At 35.9% G+C, this 17,211-nt stretch overlaps 2 long non-coding RNA genes across 2 annotated transcripts; one reads left to right on the forward strand and one right to left on the reverse strand.

Annotated features, from left to right (window-relative positions):
• Window positions 1-7,404: 7,404 nt before the first annotated feature.
• On the reverse strand, window positions 7,405-7,995 carry LOC116162628. Its single transcript, XR_004143569.1, has 3 exons — window positions 7,860-7,995; window positions 7,645-7,807; window positions 7,405-7,580 (listed from the first exon to the last, which is right to left on the reverse strand). It is a non-coding gene; the product is annotated as an uncharacterized LOC116162628 (long non-coding RNA).
• Window positions 7,996-11,309: 3,314 nt separating this feature from the next.
• On the forward strand, window positions 11,310-11,831 carry LOC116164789. The gene is made up of 3 exons (XR_004143994.1): window positions 11,310-11,478; window positions 11,527-11,658; window positions 11,712-11,831. It is a non-coding gene; the product is annotated as an uncharacterized LOC116164789 (long non-coding RNA).
• The last annotated feature ends 5,380 nt before the right edge of the window (window positions 11,832-17,211 follow it).

Genomic DNA, 17,211 nt, shown 5'->3' on the forward strand with positions numbered 1-17,211 from the left:
GTGCCGGTCTAGGACATTAGGGCGCCGCCGAAAGGGCGCGAGACACAAGGGCCCGTGGACATATGCGCGCGAGGACAAAAGAGCACGGAACAAATGGGCGCGGGAAATAAGGGCGCGACGACATATGGGCACGGGATAGAATATTCTCTAAAAAATACATTGTAATTAGGGCGTTCGAGATACCAAAACCATATAATACACTATGCCAAACGTTGAGTCACACCTTTTATATGCATCACTGTTACTTCCACTTCTATGTTTTTAGCGTCGAGTTGTTTAAACGAGACTGTTATGCTTTTGCCTTTCGCTCGCTCGCTAAATTTTCACGTCCAACCATTAAAAGGGAACGGCTGAACCAATTATGATGAACTTTTGCAGACGGATTCTTTGCCAAATTTGAGGACCGGATTTTGTGAATTGGCGATATCAGCCAATAAATAAGCAAGGCCCTTTTGACATTTTCGTTAGTTGTGAACCGAATTGCACGAAATTCAAATTATCATTCTTTAAAGAAACATTTTGATTACATCCGAAAATGTGCCAGAAAAAGTTTGTCGATTTTGTTTTTATTTTTTGTGATGATTACTAAACCGATACAAAAAAAAACACTTTCTTATTGCCACTTCTCGAGTTCTAAAGACAGCTTTGAGCGATTTTAATACAATCATTGAATATGGTTTTTATTCAATGATACAACCTTTCGTTTCGGAGAAATAATCATCAACTTTGTGAGTTTTGAATCTTTCAAACCCAAATTTTCGCATTGCCTATCGTATGGTGTCGGCTATGCATATTTTGAAATTCGTGCAATTCGGCGCATAATTAACGGAAATCTCAAAAGGGCAGTGTTTATTTTTTTTGGTGATATGAATCTATCTGCAAAATTTCATCGTGAAAAAATCGAGCGATTGGGTAAAAGCATAACCGTCTCGTTCAACTCCTATACTAGAAGTAAAAGTGATATAAAAGGTGTGACTTTTCGCATTGCACATTATATATTTTTGGTATCTAGCTCGCCCTATGACTGGTACTATAAAATATCAACACAGACGAACTACAATCTACTTTTTTAGACAATACCCTGTTTCGCGCCCATATGCCCTCGCGCCCTTATGTCCCGCGTCCATTTGTCCGCGCGCCCTTATGTCTCGCGCCCTTTTGGCGGCGCCCTAATGTCCAGCTCCGAGTATGTGCGCTATGATTTTCTTTACTAGAGGAATATATGGTTAAAATTTCAAAGAAATATCTCCATAAATAAAAAAAATCACGTCGCACAGTTCGCACATGACTCATGAGCACATTTAATTTATGCTATAGGTATGCGATATTTGTTTTTACTAAACGCTGCTATGGTTAAACTTTAGAGAAAAATCTCCATAAGTAAAAAAATTGGCATTTTGGAGTCTGCCCATGCGCGCATTTGATTTTTACTCTGTGATATGTGTTTACCTTTGATAATGACATTTGTAGTTTTCAACTTTAACTACCTGTGATACGTTTTTATTTAATAGAAGCATCTATGGTTAAAATTTCCAAGAAATATCTTGATAAATAAGGAAGTTGGCACTGACTGCGCATGGGCACATCTAATGTTTGCAATATCAGATATGTTTGCCTTTAACAGAATTAGCCCTGGAATTAGCATCTGTGATTAAAATTTCAAACAGATATCTCGATAAATGAGACAGTTGGCATTGCGCAGTCTGCGCATGCGCACATCAGATTATTGCTGTATGCGATATGCTTGCATTTACTATAAGTATCTGAGGTTAAAATTTCAACAAAATATATTAATAAATAAGAAAGTTCACATTGCGCAGCCTGCGTCAAGATTTTCCTTGGCTCAGGTGCCAGAGCTGTATACTACCGAATGGAAAAAGAAAACGAATTAAATATCTTAAAAACTGTAGGAATAGTTAAGGCCTCGGACAGACGAACGGACAAAGAAAATGGCGCACCCAACTTCGTTGGAAAATGCGCTAAAAATAAGGTTATCAAAATAAATAAACAAAAATTACGAATTTTCATATCATAAACTGAACTGCTGCTGTGAGTCAGTCTAATACATAAGCAATAATAATCTTTAACTCAAACAAGGTTTCGAAATGGATATGAGAAATGAGTTTACAGGAAAAACAGTGTAGTGATATGCGTGAGTAAAAATGACAATATTTTAAGCAAACAAACCCATTTTTAATTTCACAACAATTGCATAAATTTGTTACAATTTACCGCACCAATTATCCACAAATGCTCAGAAGTTTTTTTTGAAAAAACCGTCTCTTGATGTATTTATCATAAAAAAGTAAACATAGGGAATAATCAGGTGCACGTGAAATGTCAAATGACAGACGAAAAATTAATGCAAGACGTACGTTTTGGACCGACAATAAGAATTGCACAGCAGACTCAAATTGTGAATTGCCATCCTTTTCTAACAAACTGTAGTATGTGTCAGACTGTACGAGACAAAGTGAACAGTAAACTAATTATTACGATATACATCGATGAGCCATACTCAAGTATAGACGGCACCAGGGACGGCACAGGCAGATGCTCATTACCTTTCTCAAACCCGCTTTCTACTGCGTATTACGTCACGTGCGAATTTTTGACGCGAAAATTGGATTGAATAAGATCTCGTCGGGGGCTACCATATTCCCTTTGTCGGTACCCACTTCCCACGTTCCATTCCCTGCAATTCGCATTTTGGTGGGTTTCGGTTCTCAATAAGTTTCCATTTCTGAAGAAATAAGCGAATAACGGTTTCTGCTCGGTTTTCGGTCCTGAAAAAAATACCGGTTTCGGTCCGGTTTTCGGTTCTTTTTCGGTCCGGTCCGGATTCCTAGTTAGAAGCCAATATACGTTTGCTCCTTACCTATATGATTTCGTACTTATTGTGACAGCCATGGTATTTAACGAAAACTATTCTTAGCCCCTGTAAATATGAAAATCTCAGTTCTTCATGTCAACATAGAGGTAACCTACCGCAAATTATAGATACTCGTATTTGAGACAACTACTGACTGACTTTTCATCTCCCCTATACTTTTTCATAAGTAAAAAAAATGGATACTTGTCTTTCACGAGACTTCCTTAGGTATCCAAAGACATTGTTTACAAATAGCAGCATACCTAAATGAGGGTCACACCACTGACTTAAATGCCTACTTTTTTTAAAGAAATGTGATAAGGGTCTTATTCAGTCGGTCGGAGAACAAATAATTTGAGATCACGACACGAAGATATGTCACGATAACACAAAATTCTAAAATCCGTCAAATTGGATTTTATTTTCAAATAAAGGAGAAAATAAAATCCCAGCGTTAAGGAAGACTTTAGAATGTGGAATTCCGCTATATCTCCCATCTCAGAAATGACTACAAAGACAAATTAACAAGGAAAATATATCACCAAGCAGAAATAGGGAGGAAATATTGGGGTAAGACACATTTCTGCGATTAAATCAATAAGCAGTAGCTTTGGGAGGTTGTTTTACGTTTGACCTAGCATATGGCGCCAATAGCAAAAATGTGTTGGCGTCGGCGAGCTTATACCCTTTTAGTTTATATTCAACCCTTGTTATTGATAATTAGGTAATATAGTTTTAAAATGCGAGTTTCAAACGAAGTAATGTAGAACATTTATACGTTTTGGATAAAAGTTTTTTAATTAAAGTCGAGATTAGTATCAGTTATATAAATTAACGCCCTTAACAGTTATAAAAGTTTAATTTCAACGTCCTTGCAAGACGGTACCATACCACGCATGCATAATTTCTGTACTCATACAGTAGACAGAAAGTACAGCCCAATTGAAAAACTATTTGCCTAAGAACTGTAAGTATCTTATACAAAAAGTCAATATCGCTAAAACTGGAAGAGTGTACATCAGCAATTTTTCCATTGTATGTCAAAGGAATTACCGCATCCATGAAATTAGAAACACAATTTCAGTGCTAGTTCGTTTCTTTGGTCGATTGGATACGTTTCGTCACCTTTAGTCACTCCATATAGAATTTCGACGCCTTTTTTGTTTTCCGATAAAGGCAATAAGTTATGAAACATTAATAAAAAATGTGTTTGGCACTTTAGCTGGATTAAGTTTGCCTTTTCAATTAGAGCATCATGAAGTTAGCTGCCGACAATCACAAAAACAAGGTTTCTGGCCACAACTTCAGGAAAGTTTGCAGTTGAGGAAACCCGGTATTGAATCGATAGGGAAACTTGTACAACTTATTAAATTAATGTTTGGGTTTATAACGAAATAAAAAATGTTAGAGTTACTGTGCCCTACATAATTTCTTAACAGCAACTATTTTTATTCCGATTGATTGCATCTCAAAAGTATTTGTGCGTTAGTTGGTTTGCATTGCAAACGTAGCTTCTATCTATACATATATCCACCAAACATGCTGTTTTAAGTGTAATTCGGTATAATTATAATTTAGCGACTTAACAGTTCAATTACATGATCAACAAGTCACATGTTGACAATGTTTACCTATACTATAAGTCATGTATTGATTATTTTATACTTAAGACAGCGTATACAATTATAAGGGGTCGCAATAATTGTCAAACGTTCTTGCTAAATTTAAATCACAACTCATCCGTTTTTGGTTAATTCAAACAAGAGTACCAAATCCCTTGAATTTGATTATTTTGTTTAAAATTATTTAAAAAGTTAATGTTAACTAAAATATGTTTGTTAAATTGAACTAACCGAAGTGCTAATCTTTTGTTAGAATCCCAATAATCAAGATATTTACTTGCCAACATTCGTTTTTGATTAGGAAATTTTGGAAAGAAAAAAAATTGTTTTCTCCATTACGAAGCATTATTATCATTTATTGTTTATTACTTGTCGAAAGCGCACGTAATATTTAAGGCGATTTGATAGATGGCTCCACCTACTGATAGAAGTTAACCACGCAATTTTGTCGCGCCAATTTCCAGCGCTGAAAGCGTAACGTAGAACGCATGGAATTCTAATTGCCATCTTCCGAACATATTGACCTCTGGCGATTGGATTCATAATTTGGGAATTCCGAAGTAATTATAGTGGACGAGATTAGCCTGTGCTCCTAGTAGGATATACATTTCCGTTCTTTCCTTTTTATCGTAAGTACCGCCATTTGCATTTAGTTGTTTTAGAGTGTACCTTCTTTATGTTTCGACTGTTATTTTTTGTACTGCAATTTCCATCGACAATTTATTGTTGGTAAATTTTATCTCATCATAGAAGGGTGGTTACTTGATATTTTTTTAGGGTTTAAGTACCAGTTTAACTTCCGGATACGTTTTACAGTACCTATGATTCTTGTTCGATGTACGAGTTTGTAACCTTGGGTTAAATTCACTGTTGCCTGCGAATGCCGACGCCCTTGATTCTTCTTTCCACCTGTTGACAATAAGCGGTAATTTTGCTGTGAAATGGGTCACTGGGTCATGAACGAGATTTAATATCAAGGATCGATCCTCATAAGGGACAACTTCCGTAACTCTTTAGCGTCTTAATTTTGCCCCTTCAGGGTTATGTGTGATTACATTTAGGTAATTTGTGAACATTAACACCTACTCTGTATCTTTGCCATTTCGGTAAGTTATGATCGAGATTGAAACGCGAATGTTGTTAGAGACCACCACTTCCTTCTGAAGGAGTTAACCAATTAAGTTTTTCTGTTTTCCATCTTAACGATCTAGCAAGAGGTAACACTTGCAAAGCTAGAACGAATATTAGAAAGCGTACATCGGAGAGTGCAATAGTACTCGATAAAATTAAGTTCCTTAATTAATTGTGATAATAATTTAGTTATCCATTACACTGAAAATGATATATGGCATGTTACTAACTTTAAAAATGTTATATTTTGCAATCCATAAGAGCATAATTTATATTCCTATGGTATTTTTTCTTCAAACGTGTAAATAATGACAAAGTAATGGTTTTTAAATTGGAGGAAAAATTGACCCGATGGTTATAGGTACTTAGCCGTGAGCATGTCGCTCTTTTTAAATAATATTGGAGATAATGGGGCGCTAGCACATTGACAGACGCTTTTCGTTGTAAGTTTATTATTATTATTTTTCAAAAATTGTTGATTGGCACGAGGATTGGCATAGACTGTCAATATGAAATATCAAATGTATTAATATTAAATGTGTTAATGGCATACGATTATTGATAAACTTTTTTTGTTGTGTTGTCAAAATTTGAAAAAATACGTAAAAATCAGAGACTTGTTATAACTAGACCGCGCGTAACGTAGATTTTACTATAAACGCCTGTTGTCAAGATAGGATAGGCAACCAACTGTTCATCGCGGGGCAGACGTACGTTCTGCAGCTTGCTTTAGCCATGTTTATTCTAAATTTTAATAGCAATAGCAAAAAAAGATAACATATAGCTGTTAACTCTTTTAATCGAATTTATTGGTATTTTATTTGAACTAAATTGGTATATAACTGCCTTACTCTAGTCCTAATTTGATTTATATGTGTATTTTGGTGGTGAACACGTATGGGAAAATATACTCTTAAAACTAAAGATGTAAGTAGTAAGATATGATTATTTAGCGGATTTTGATTCAATATATGGTTATCCAAAAACCCAAATGGGCTGTAACTGTTATTTATTTTTCTTAGACTGCTGATAACCATTTTGTTTACAACGCGGTGTGGTGTGGATTGAATGAAAAACCTGAACACATTTTCAGCAATTTGGCAAATTTTTAATGCATCGCTTGATACGTGCAACAATCCTCCACGATTTTTTCTAGTTAAAAGCTTTGAATGACTCTCTGATGCGAATATCGCATCTGTACATATGGAACATTTCACAGACTTAGCTATTTTTCTTGTAACAAAACCTGAAATATACTTAGTACCAGTAAGTACTTAGTTACGTCTATACCTAATAGGCAAATAGGTATTGCCGTTGTCTTGCTGGTAAAGGATGTCTAATAATAGTTCTACGTTATTTTAAGTGAATGGGAAAGTCGAAAACGCTCGGTATTGCATTATTGTTTAACACCTTCGTAGGTACCTTTCTAAAATCGGCTTCATTCCCCGCAAATGCACTATGGTGGGAGTAAATTTTTCTCTTCGAATGGCTCTGATCCATTGGCCCCTATAAACTTTTATATTATTTAAAAATTTATCGACATAGTACATGTTGATAGGCACAAGTTAACCTAAGTTTATTGGTTTATTCTCAACAGAAATTTATCTGTTCACTAATTCGAGCTAATCACGAGAATGATTAATGAACGGAACATCTAAAATCAACAGCATATCATCTCAGCGATTTTTGCCCCGCGGTGCATTGTGTGTTGCATACTGTGTCGACAACACCTTAGATACGTTAAGCGCAGTCTAGTTATAGCAAGTCTCTGGTAAAAATAGATTGGGCCGTTCAACAGACGTATGATATGCGTTTATACGCTAGTTCTAACCTATGTAAAAAGAACATTGCGGTGACAGGCGTTTACTAATCATAGTCATAGTACAAAATCTGTCGTCATCTCTTGGTCTAAATCGCGAATTTTATCGAGATGTGTGCTAAGTAGTGTAGACCCTCTAAACAGTGGAAGTTTTAGTTTAGTATTAGTATTACAAAATAGCAGAGCGCCCAAATACGCACTTTCCATACTGACGATGTAAAGGAATGTCCTCCAATCTACTAAAACTCATTTTCTCAACTACATCAGAATCCTTAGCTTCCTACACAGTCTCAGTTGAATTTCATTTGGGCAAAGATACTGAAATACGACAGCCAAAGTTTACATACTATGCACCTTCTTAAACTACAAGTATAAGATTTATTTACATATGAAAAGTACTAATGAAGTTACTTACCCTTACTTAACAATAATGTTACATGTCGTCATTTATTTTAGCGTGATATTTAAATTCGGCTTAATCAGAATTATACAAAACCCTGAGTTTACATAGAAATGTTCCATGCTTTCCGGTACAATTAAAACAATACTAATCTGAATATCGTTCGTGACAACATGAAACGTAACAGTTTAAAAATACGACACGAAAGTTGTGTAATGCGAAAAAACAAAGTAAACACTAGTTATTCATACTGCCTACAAAAATTCTTCTATGCATTTCCGCAAACTTAATTGTTTTACGCTTAATTATTCATCTGTATAAATTAAGGCGTTTTGTTGGTTTATGTAATAAAACATAATACGGATTAGGAAATATAATGTAAATTAAGACCTTTGCCAGTTCAAACGTCGTTTTTGTAGATAAGTGAAAGAAAGCTATGGTATCTAATTATACCAAAATTTAGCACCAGTCAATGTCACTATATTTTTAATTTATTATCGTATCGTATTATCGTATAATTGTGATAGTCCAGTATGCAGATAATTTTTTTTATCCAACACCTCTATGTTATCCAGTCATTATCATGACGAAATTAAACGAGTAAGGTATAATATAACCCACTAATGAGTTATGGACGTAAAATAACTCACTAGCAAGATAAAGTACAGGAACCATAAGTAAATCCATATAAATTTTCTGACTAAATTTTTTGTTGTTTATTATTCCCCATAGCAACGAATTATTGCTTTTGTATTCCATGCACTCTAGCTTTTCGCGGAACACGCAGTTTTTAAGATTTCCACGTTTTAAACCAGCTTGAGGAGGTGTTGGATAAAGTTTTGTATGGTGCACGTGTGTTAATTACAAATAAGTCACTTGAGAAAATAACCCCACTCGGCCTGACGGCCTCGTGGGCTTACTTTTTTCTCGCGTGACTTATTTGTAATATAACACACTTATACCATAAATAACTATATTTTTTCTTTTTCATATATTTAGGAGCCCCTCAATTACTTAGATTATTGGTGCTCCGGCTTGGTAAGTACAATACATGGGTACACTAGTTTATGCAATATGATGTGGTAAGAAAGATAACATTATGAACATTGTGCATGATGGTGAGTACAGTAGAGGTAATGATGTAAATGATAGTTAAACATAATTCACATTGGTAGGTACATGAAGTGTTGCTCACAGTCTGCCGAACAAGTTGATGGTTTTCAGGTAGGTTAGGGCTTTATGTATGTTGTCGTTTCCTAGACATTCCGTGCGGGTAGGCGGTAGTTTGCATGTTATACGTTGTTGGTCGAAGCTTCTACATTCAGTCAGTATGTGTTCAATGGTAAGTCGAGTATCACATGTGGTGCATTGCGTTGACTCAATTTTTTGGAAGATGAAGTCGTGTGTCAAGAGGGTATGACCGATCCTTAAGCCTTGTGGCCGCTACTCTTTCTCTTCTGGCGCCATTCATTTTCCATGGTTTTAAGCTTGGTTTTATTTTCCTTAACTGATTATTGGTAGTTTGACTCCATTGGTATTGTAGTTTTTCTTTCATTTTTTGTTTGACTGTATTAACGAGATCGCTGGATGGTATAGGGAGGTGAAGTATGTCGGTTAGAGTTGCTCCTTCTTTTGCCAAGGTGTCTGCCTCTTCATTCCCTCTAATGCCGGAATGAGATGGTACCCAAAGGATGGTTGGATTGTGTGAGTGATTTATGGATACTCTCCTGTATTTTCTGAATGATGGGATTAGTGGGATATGTGGATTTAATGCTTAGAATGGTACTTAGGGACACTGTACATATTACATAGTTATTTTTAGTTGCTTGATTTATGGACTGTACCGCTTTCATGACACAAAATGCTTCTGCTGGATATGTTGATGTAAAGTTGGGAAGGTGGAATTGTTGGTTTGATGAATCCATTACTAGTGCTGCGCCAGTTTGAGAGTTTCGCTTTGATCCGTCTGTGTAGATAAATTTGTGGTTCATGTATATGTACAGTCGTGGTCAGAAGTAATGTCCTCCCTTAGAAACTGCAACTGTAGAAAAAGTACCAATGTGTCAGTTTCTCCGTGATTTAGTTCAATTTCATTTCAATCTTAGGCATTTTCCTCATGTTGAAAAGAAGCTCAAATCTCACAGGAGATCCGGTATATTAATTATGTGCTACACTTGAGATAATCGAGGAACATTACTTCTGACCAAAACCGTACATGTTTTAGTTGTAGGAAATCATTTTGTATTATGGTATTTGAGGTTTTTTCTTTATCGTATTGGGCCAGTTGTAGATTAAAATTGGCTGGTTTTAGTGTCCATGGGGCATATTGGGTTTCATATTGATGCTGAACAACTGATATAGTGAGGTTCATATTTTAAAGTGATCCTAATTAAAATTAGTCCTTCCTCTTTTCTAGTTTTCTTTGATGTAATAAAAAATTGCTACATTTTAGAAGTGTGACCAGGTTAGACGACTTAATTTTGAAATCATTGAAGCTAAATCTGAATAACGAATTTTTGCAATTTTGTGAAAAATGTCCTCTTCAAAATAACTACAAAACAACTGGAGATACGTAAAAATTGCTACAGCATCCAATTGTAGCATTTTTAATTGCTATCATTTTCCTCACCGGGAATTTTCTGTACGACAAACATTAAGTGAGATATAGAGCTTTAAAACGTGTATTTATGCGAGCGCTACCTTGTTTTATAGTCCAGGCTATATAATATTATTTTCTTACAATAAAATACACAGATTTCGCAATCCTTGCAACCATCGGAGACATTGGAAATGATAACTGTATAACCTATAAAGCCATAAATAACCCTTACTCACACGGAATAATCTTGCTCCACTCGCTCGTGTCGCGAACATACACTTTCTGAATAATAAGTGGCGTACATGCTTGTAGTACTATCACGGGCGATGTGCAAGAATTTTAAATTCGAATTAACAAAACCCCTGCGCGCTGTTAAGTAAGTACCGTATCGACAGTGTCCGCGACTTTTCCTGAATCTACCGATTGCAGTCGAGTACGGTACAATCAACACTAGACGCCGACACCAATTGTCTTCTTTTCTACTCGGCAAACCTGGTAAATTCATACCCATACAAAACATAAGCATTTCCAATGCTAAAATTAGTTACCGGTTCAAACCGGGTGTTTCATGCTGGTGAAATGAATAGAAATTGGGAAAAAATAATGAAAACAGCTGAATTTTTCCGCGGGTGAAATCACGGGGGTTAAAAGGGTGTAGCGTTCTAAATTTGCAGAAATTGTGGATTATGTTTATGAACAATTTATTCTTTTTAAATGAGGCGGGAACGGTTAAATAGTGTAACCGATAGAGGACACTATGTCTGATGTTGCATGTATACACAACTTTCGGTTAATTGTGGATTATGTTTATGAACAATTTATTCTTTTTAAATGAGGCGGGAACGATAGAGGACACTATGTCTGATGTAAGAGCGCATGCATGTATACACAACTTATGATAAGAGGGATTTTTGAGCGGGACCAAGAAAAAGGCGAATGGCGGTCGTAGAAAAGAAACGTTCCCACGGACATAATAATTAACGTTGTGATTCGAGACTTATTTAAGTCAGTGGGGCTAGGTAGCGAAAATAACGCGTGAGTTACTGAATGTAAAATTAATTTATTGACAGTAAATAATTTTAGGATTTTGGTTACCTACCTATACTACGTGCAATTATTCCGGTACAAACCTAATTAGGCAATAACTTAATCTACATTTCAATGGTTGTCTAAAATTCTTTCAAGAGCCGTTTGTCCTCGCGTTTGTCACCTTAAGTAAGTTATTAATTCGGAATATTCGTCATATTAGCGTACGCGTTACCTTTTAGGGCTCTTACCCCTAAGTACTGGAAATTGGAAAGAATATATAGTAGCCGCCCCTGACGTCACGTGGGACGCAAATTTATTACCTGCACAAGTAACTGCGGAATACCAAGCGCTGTTCCTGATGATAAGATTTTAATGCTATGGTGATAAGCCGCCATCCCACCGTCCACCTGTATGTACGTGCTTTGATACCTTCACACAATGCTCTGAGGTTTGAGATAACAAAATTTGAAAGGAGATGTCAAGTTTATTTGTTTAAATTAAGCATATTTGTCTATTATTAATTGTCCATCCTAGAATTAATTGATAATGTTGTGCTGTCCTTAAATTGTCAATTGTTATTTAGAGTTATCAGTCCAATATTGAAGTCCGTTGAATGATCATTCATCTGAAACACAAAAATTACGTTATCGATATCATCGTCAAGTTATACTTACCTACCGAGTCAATTACCTGTTTAAATAAATTAATAATAGGATCGATTTTTGCATTACGTTATGAGCTTGTCCGATTACCTGTCATTGGGCAAGTTGGTTTAAGACAGGTTGGCGCCCCCTTCAAACAACACTCAGTACAAGATCCACGACTCAGCTCCCAAATCTTTGAGCACTGTTAACACCCATTATAGCCAACAAAAAAAGGGAAAGTCATAAGGGGTGGAAACTGGTATTTTGGAATTTGTGGCAAAACTATTAATTTTAGGCGAAAATGTTCAATATAAAAATGAACAACTTTTGTATCTGCGCTATTTACACATAACCTCCAATTTTCCTAGAAAAACCAGAAATTTTTTTTTTCGATTTTTATTCTTATTTTTGCGAAAAATAGTCGTAGGGGTTTGAAATTTGGAGTAAACATAGCCTGTTTTATAATAAAAAATGGGAAAATTTTTTGGACTGTTATTCCCATAAAAAAATTTTAAGAAAAGCGGCAAAAACTGGGGGAACAGTTTTAAGATATACACTATAGTGGGTTGGGTTGGTAGAGCAGCCTTGGCTGAAACCCCGCCCACTCAAAAATAAAGGCAAAATAAAATAAAATGAACGTATGATTTTAAATCCTAAGTTTGCCCTTCGAACACCGTCTAGGACATACAGACCCAGTGCAAGCAGACCGAAGAGATCTTTCATTCCAACTGGAAGGGATCGTGGCCCATGGGACACGCTCATTGAGAAATTGTAGAGCTGGACAACTGTTTTCACAGGGGGCTAGTACAAGAGGGTCAAATGTGAGGTCTAAGTGCGTACGAGCATCCGTTCTCAAAACCGATTTCAATCTAAATACAGTTCATTAGCTAGGTTCATAGCATGGTGTACAGTATAATAGACATACACCATGGTTCATAGCCACCGCTATCTCACGGATACATTGCAGAGGGCTGTGTTTCCTTTGTCGGCTTTGAGTTAGTACAATTATATTAAAGCTATAGATATTTACGAACCCTACACACTCGAGGGGACTTTGGAGCCAAATGGATGTTCCTCGTGCAAAAAAGCACTCTCCGTGCTCCCCGAATTAATCGATGGATTGTTCTTAACGCCATTGTCTAAAAAGTTTGAGATCGCTTTGCGTGAAATTGCAAAGTCTTAAATGCCACATAACAGACTCGCATAAAAATTGGTATATCTTTCTACAACAAAGAAAAGGAGATGAATGAAACAACTATTCATATTTAGTGTACGCCAATTACGCTGTCATTGATTTAAAAATGTAACAATAGGAACTAAATTGCGTATATACTGGACTTTTTATTTCTGCCAGGATCAGTAAAATAAATATTTCTACAACGGAGAATAGGGAATGAATGAAACATTTTGAATTTGTTTGAATACGCTTGCTACGTAATGAAACTTTTAATTGTTCCATGAATTTGAATTATAACGTTTGGATGAAATTTGTATTAATTATAATTTACTAAATACTACTCGCACTGCATAAATACGAGTAGGTAAATTTCCGTATTGAATAGTTAAGTAGGTACGGGGATTTTTACTTCGAAATCAGAAATATTTGCACGCGTAATTACGATTCCACAGTTTTCAGCAATAACCGATTGTAGATACATAATAGTTATTTATGTATCAAGGGCATTAAGGCGATATTTATGCCGAGGGCGACAGAGCCCGAGGGCCTCTGGCTCGAGGGATTGTAAGTCGCCCGAGGGTTAAATATCGAGTAATGCCTGAGGTGCATACAACATTTTATTTTTCATCGTTCCAAATAATGCATTTCCAATATACAATGTAATGATTATTGTTAGTGCTTCATACGAATCAAGTAGCATCTTTTTTTATTACATAACTCCGTCAATATATTTGACAGGCAGTTTGAGGGCATAATGAGAGGGCATAATGGATTGTCATCTCATTATGCCCTCTCATTATGCCCTCGGTCGTCATAGACTGCTTTATATATCTCATATGACAGATATAATTGACATATAATAGGCAAATGAAAAATAAAACTAAATATGGACTTGCCCGATGCTCCTAAAGGAAATCAATTCTGTTTAAACTTTAGACTGTTATTCTTTCTTGGGTCACTATATTTTATATGGAAGAACGGTGGTTGCAGCTTGGGATTTAAGCGTATAGGTATCGCCAAATGTACAACTTTTTCCTTCTTTTTACCGCATTTTTGGAAAAAAATACGCTATTATGTTCGTTCTGGCTGGCTGGCTGGCTGTCCGGCTGAGATCTCAGCAATTACAATTGCTAGAGACTTTAAATTTTCACTAAAAGCTTTGTGTTATAGTGTATCTAGATGTGCAGGCTCTAGTCTATTTTGAGTTAGATTACTTGTGAGATAATTTTAAACTTTGCTAATAGAATACTGATCTGCATTACCAAAAATTCGCTTTCATCATGCATAATATGGTGATATACAACTTGTGTTGTGTGGCTGCGAATGCACCTCGAATATTTTAAAATTTTCTTCACATTCTAACAAATTAGCTGTAATCTAAATTTAGAAAAGTTGGAGATGACAAAAATAATTATAACCGTCAAGACGCACACTTTTAAGGCGTTTTTCTAAGAACAGATGAAGTGACCGGAAATTATTAAGAGTTTTAAATGCTTCCGTTGCCTACTGAAGCGAAACTCAGAATTTTTACTGCATTACCAGGAGATGAAAGAATTTTAATACTGAATCCGTGTTACGGAGAAAATTTAATTTTAATATTTTTTAGACTTTCCTTTTAGGATTAATCAAACTTTATATCGTTCGTTACGGTTTTGTTTCTTTACTTAATTTATAAATGAAATTGACTAACCGCATATAAGTAATGTAATTTAAGCGCACAGGAGCTTTTATTAATATCCTGCTATAGGTGTGGTGTTATAACGGATTTTATTCCTTATTTCGGATCTGTTAATATAGTATTACCATGTTGGTTTTTGTCTGTAAGAAAATTAAATTCTGTATAACTTTATACAGTTAATACTACTTTCATTGTCCTTCCTCATTAAATTGTCGAGAGATGCTATGTTGTCCACTAGCATCACCTTTAGACGATATTGTAGTAACTTTAAAACGAACCTAGTTCCTTCAACTCCACTGAATCGTTTGGGTCTTCAAACATCCTTCTACAACTATAATCTTGTCTTATTAGACTAGCACAGTAGCGTCTTGTGCTGTTGCCCTGGTATCACTGAACTTTTGAGAAACCAACTTGGCATTAGCTATTATTTTATTAGAGGTATCCTCTGTAACAATAATAGCATTATTCATTTATAAATTGTTTAAAACCGTTTAATTAAGCGCCATTTTGTATTTTAGCGATAAAAGTGTTCTCGAGCTCGCACATTGTAACTTTGTTTCATCCTATCACTGGCACTCTGAAGACCGGGGTCTATTTCACAATTTCACAGTTTTCGTCTAAGGTCGTTGAGATAATCTTCACCCGGCAAGTTTTCACCAGGCTTGCAGCCAAAATTCGCCGCCTATTTTTTCCACTCAACAATTGGTTTCTAATCCGGGCCCGTTTCTTATCCAGATGCCAACACGGCTGGTTGACAAGAATCGTCCACCAACGTCATTCTACGCACCGGTGCCATCTCTACTTCTGCCCTACCCGAATGCGTACAATCCGAGGTACAATCCCTATGCTCTATGTTTGATGTTCTTATATACTTTCGATCCATTTTGCTCTCCGGCGACAGCGAAATAGTATATTAAGTATGGAGAACGGTAAGGGATTTTTACCGTTCGAAGACAATTGTTTGGAGGAGGAGCGAAGCGACGACTCCAATTATTGTCTGAGAACGGTAACCCTTAACGTTCGACGTGCTTATAACATTTTTTGCGCGATCGAAATTAAAATTATCCAACCAATATAAATATGCACTAAGGCGTTTAACAACTGCGCCCATACTATGTTATCCGACTATTGGGATTGGCCGCTGTAAAATTCATCAAGCACTTCTACAAATAATACCTGTACGGAAGAAATTTTACGTTAAGGAGAGGTCATGTAGCCTTAAGGTACGTTTTTGCGCGATCGGTCATTTCTGACTATTTACCATAGGTGTTTCCATGACAGTACGTAGAATTTACCAGTTGCTATGATTACGACGACGCCAAAATTACTTACCGATCTAAAAACAGAACAGCAATAGTTATTTACATATGAGTATGGTAAATCAAGGTTTACGTTAACGAGTGAGATGTTTACTGCCGAAGCGTAGCTGAGGCAGAAATTTCGAAACGAGTAACGTAAGATGATTTGACATACAAATAATGTAAAACATTTTATTTCATACTGCTCTATTTCTATTAAAATGCCATTTGGATTAGAATGTTGTAGGTACACATAAAATAAAAGCAAAAGTCGATTACTTGATTTGTTTGATCTGACAGTAGTTTGACAAATATCAATGCATACGTTTAGATGGCTGTCAGTTGCGGTTGCTAGGCAAAATTTCCAGTCTGGTAAAAATTTTCAGTCTGGTAAAATACGATTTACCAGACTCAAATCAGTCTGGGAAAGCGGTGATTACTAGATAGTATGAAATAAAAATACTTACCGACGCCTTTTTAAAAATCAACAGTCTTACATTACATTTAATCTTTAATTATTGTTAGGTACATTAAACGTACAATTTGTGCTGTTGTTTCCTATAGCAAGACGCTCATAAAGTCATAAAGGAAGTGCAAAGCTAGTAAACTACATCAGACACATGCACATTTTTATGAAATTATTAATTTCAATTTTGACATTTAAACTGGTTACCTAGTGATGTACACCATACCACTTCGATTATTTCTATTTATTCTGCTCGTTAATTTCCTTTCAACTCTTCTGTCCAATTAAAAACGTTGGTCTCCTCATTAAGGCAAGGCAGAGGTTTAGCAATTGTAGCAAAAACGTAGCACAGGCCGAGAAAGCTTCTCACCTGGGATTTATCAATTGGAATTGGCCATTCTCCAACGCCTCTGCCCTTCTCAAGATCAACAGCAACACCACGATCAGACACAACGTGCCCTAAATAAAGAACCTTA

The sequence above is a fragment of the Photinus pyralis genome, unplaced genomic scaffold, assembly GCF_008802855.1.
Source record: "Photinus pyralis isolate 1611_PpyrPB1 unplaced genomic scaffold, Ppyr1.3 Ppyr1.4_LG2, whole genome shotgun sequence".
In the NCBI taxonomy this organism is placed as follows: domain Eukaryota; kingdom Metazoa; phylum Arthropoda; class Insecta; order Coleoptera; family Lampyridae; genus Photinus; species Photinus pyralis.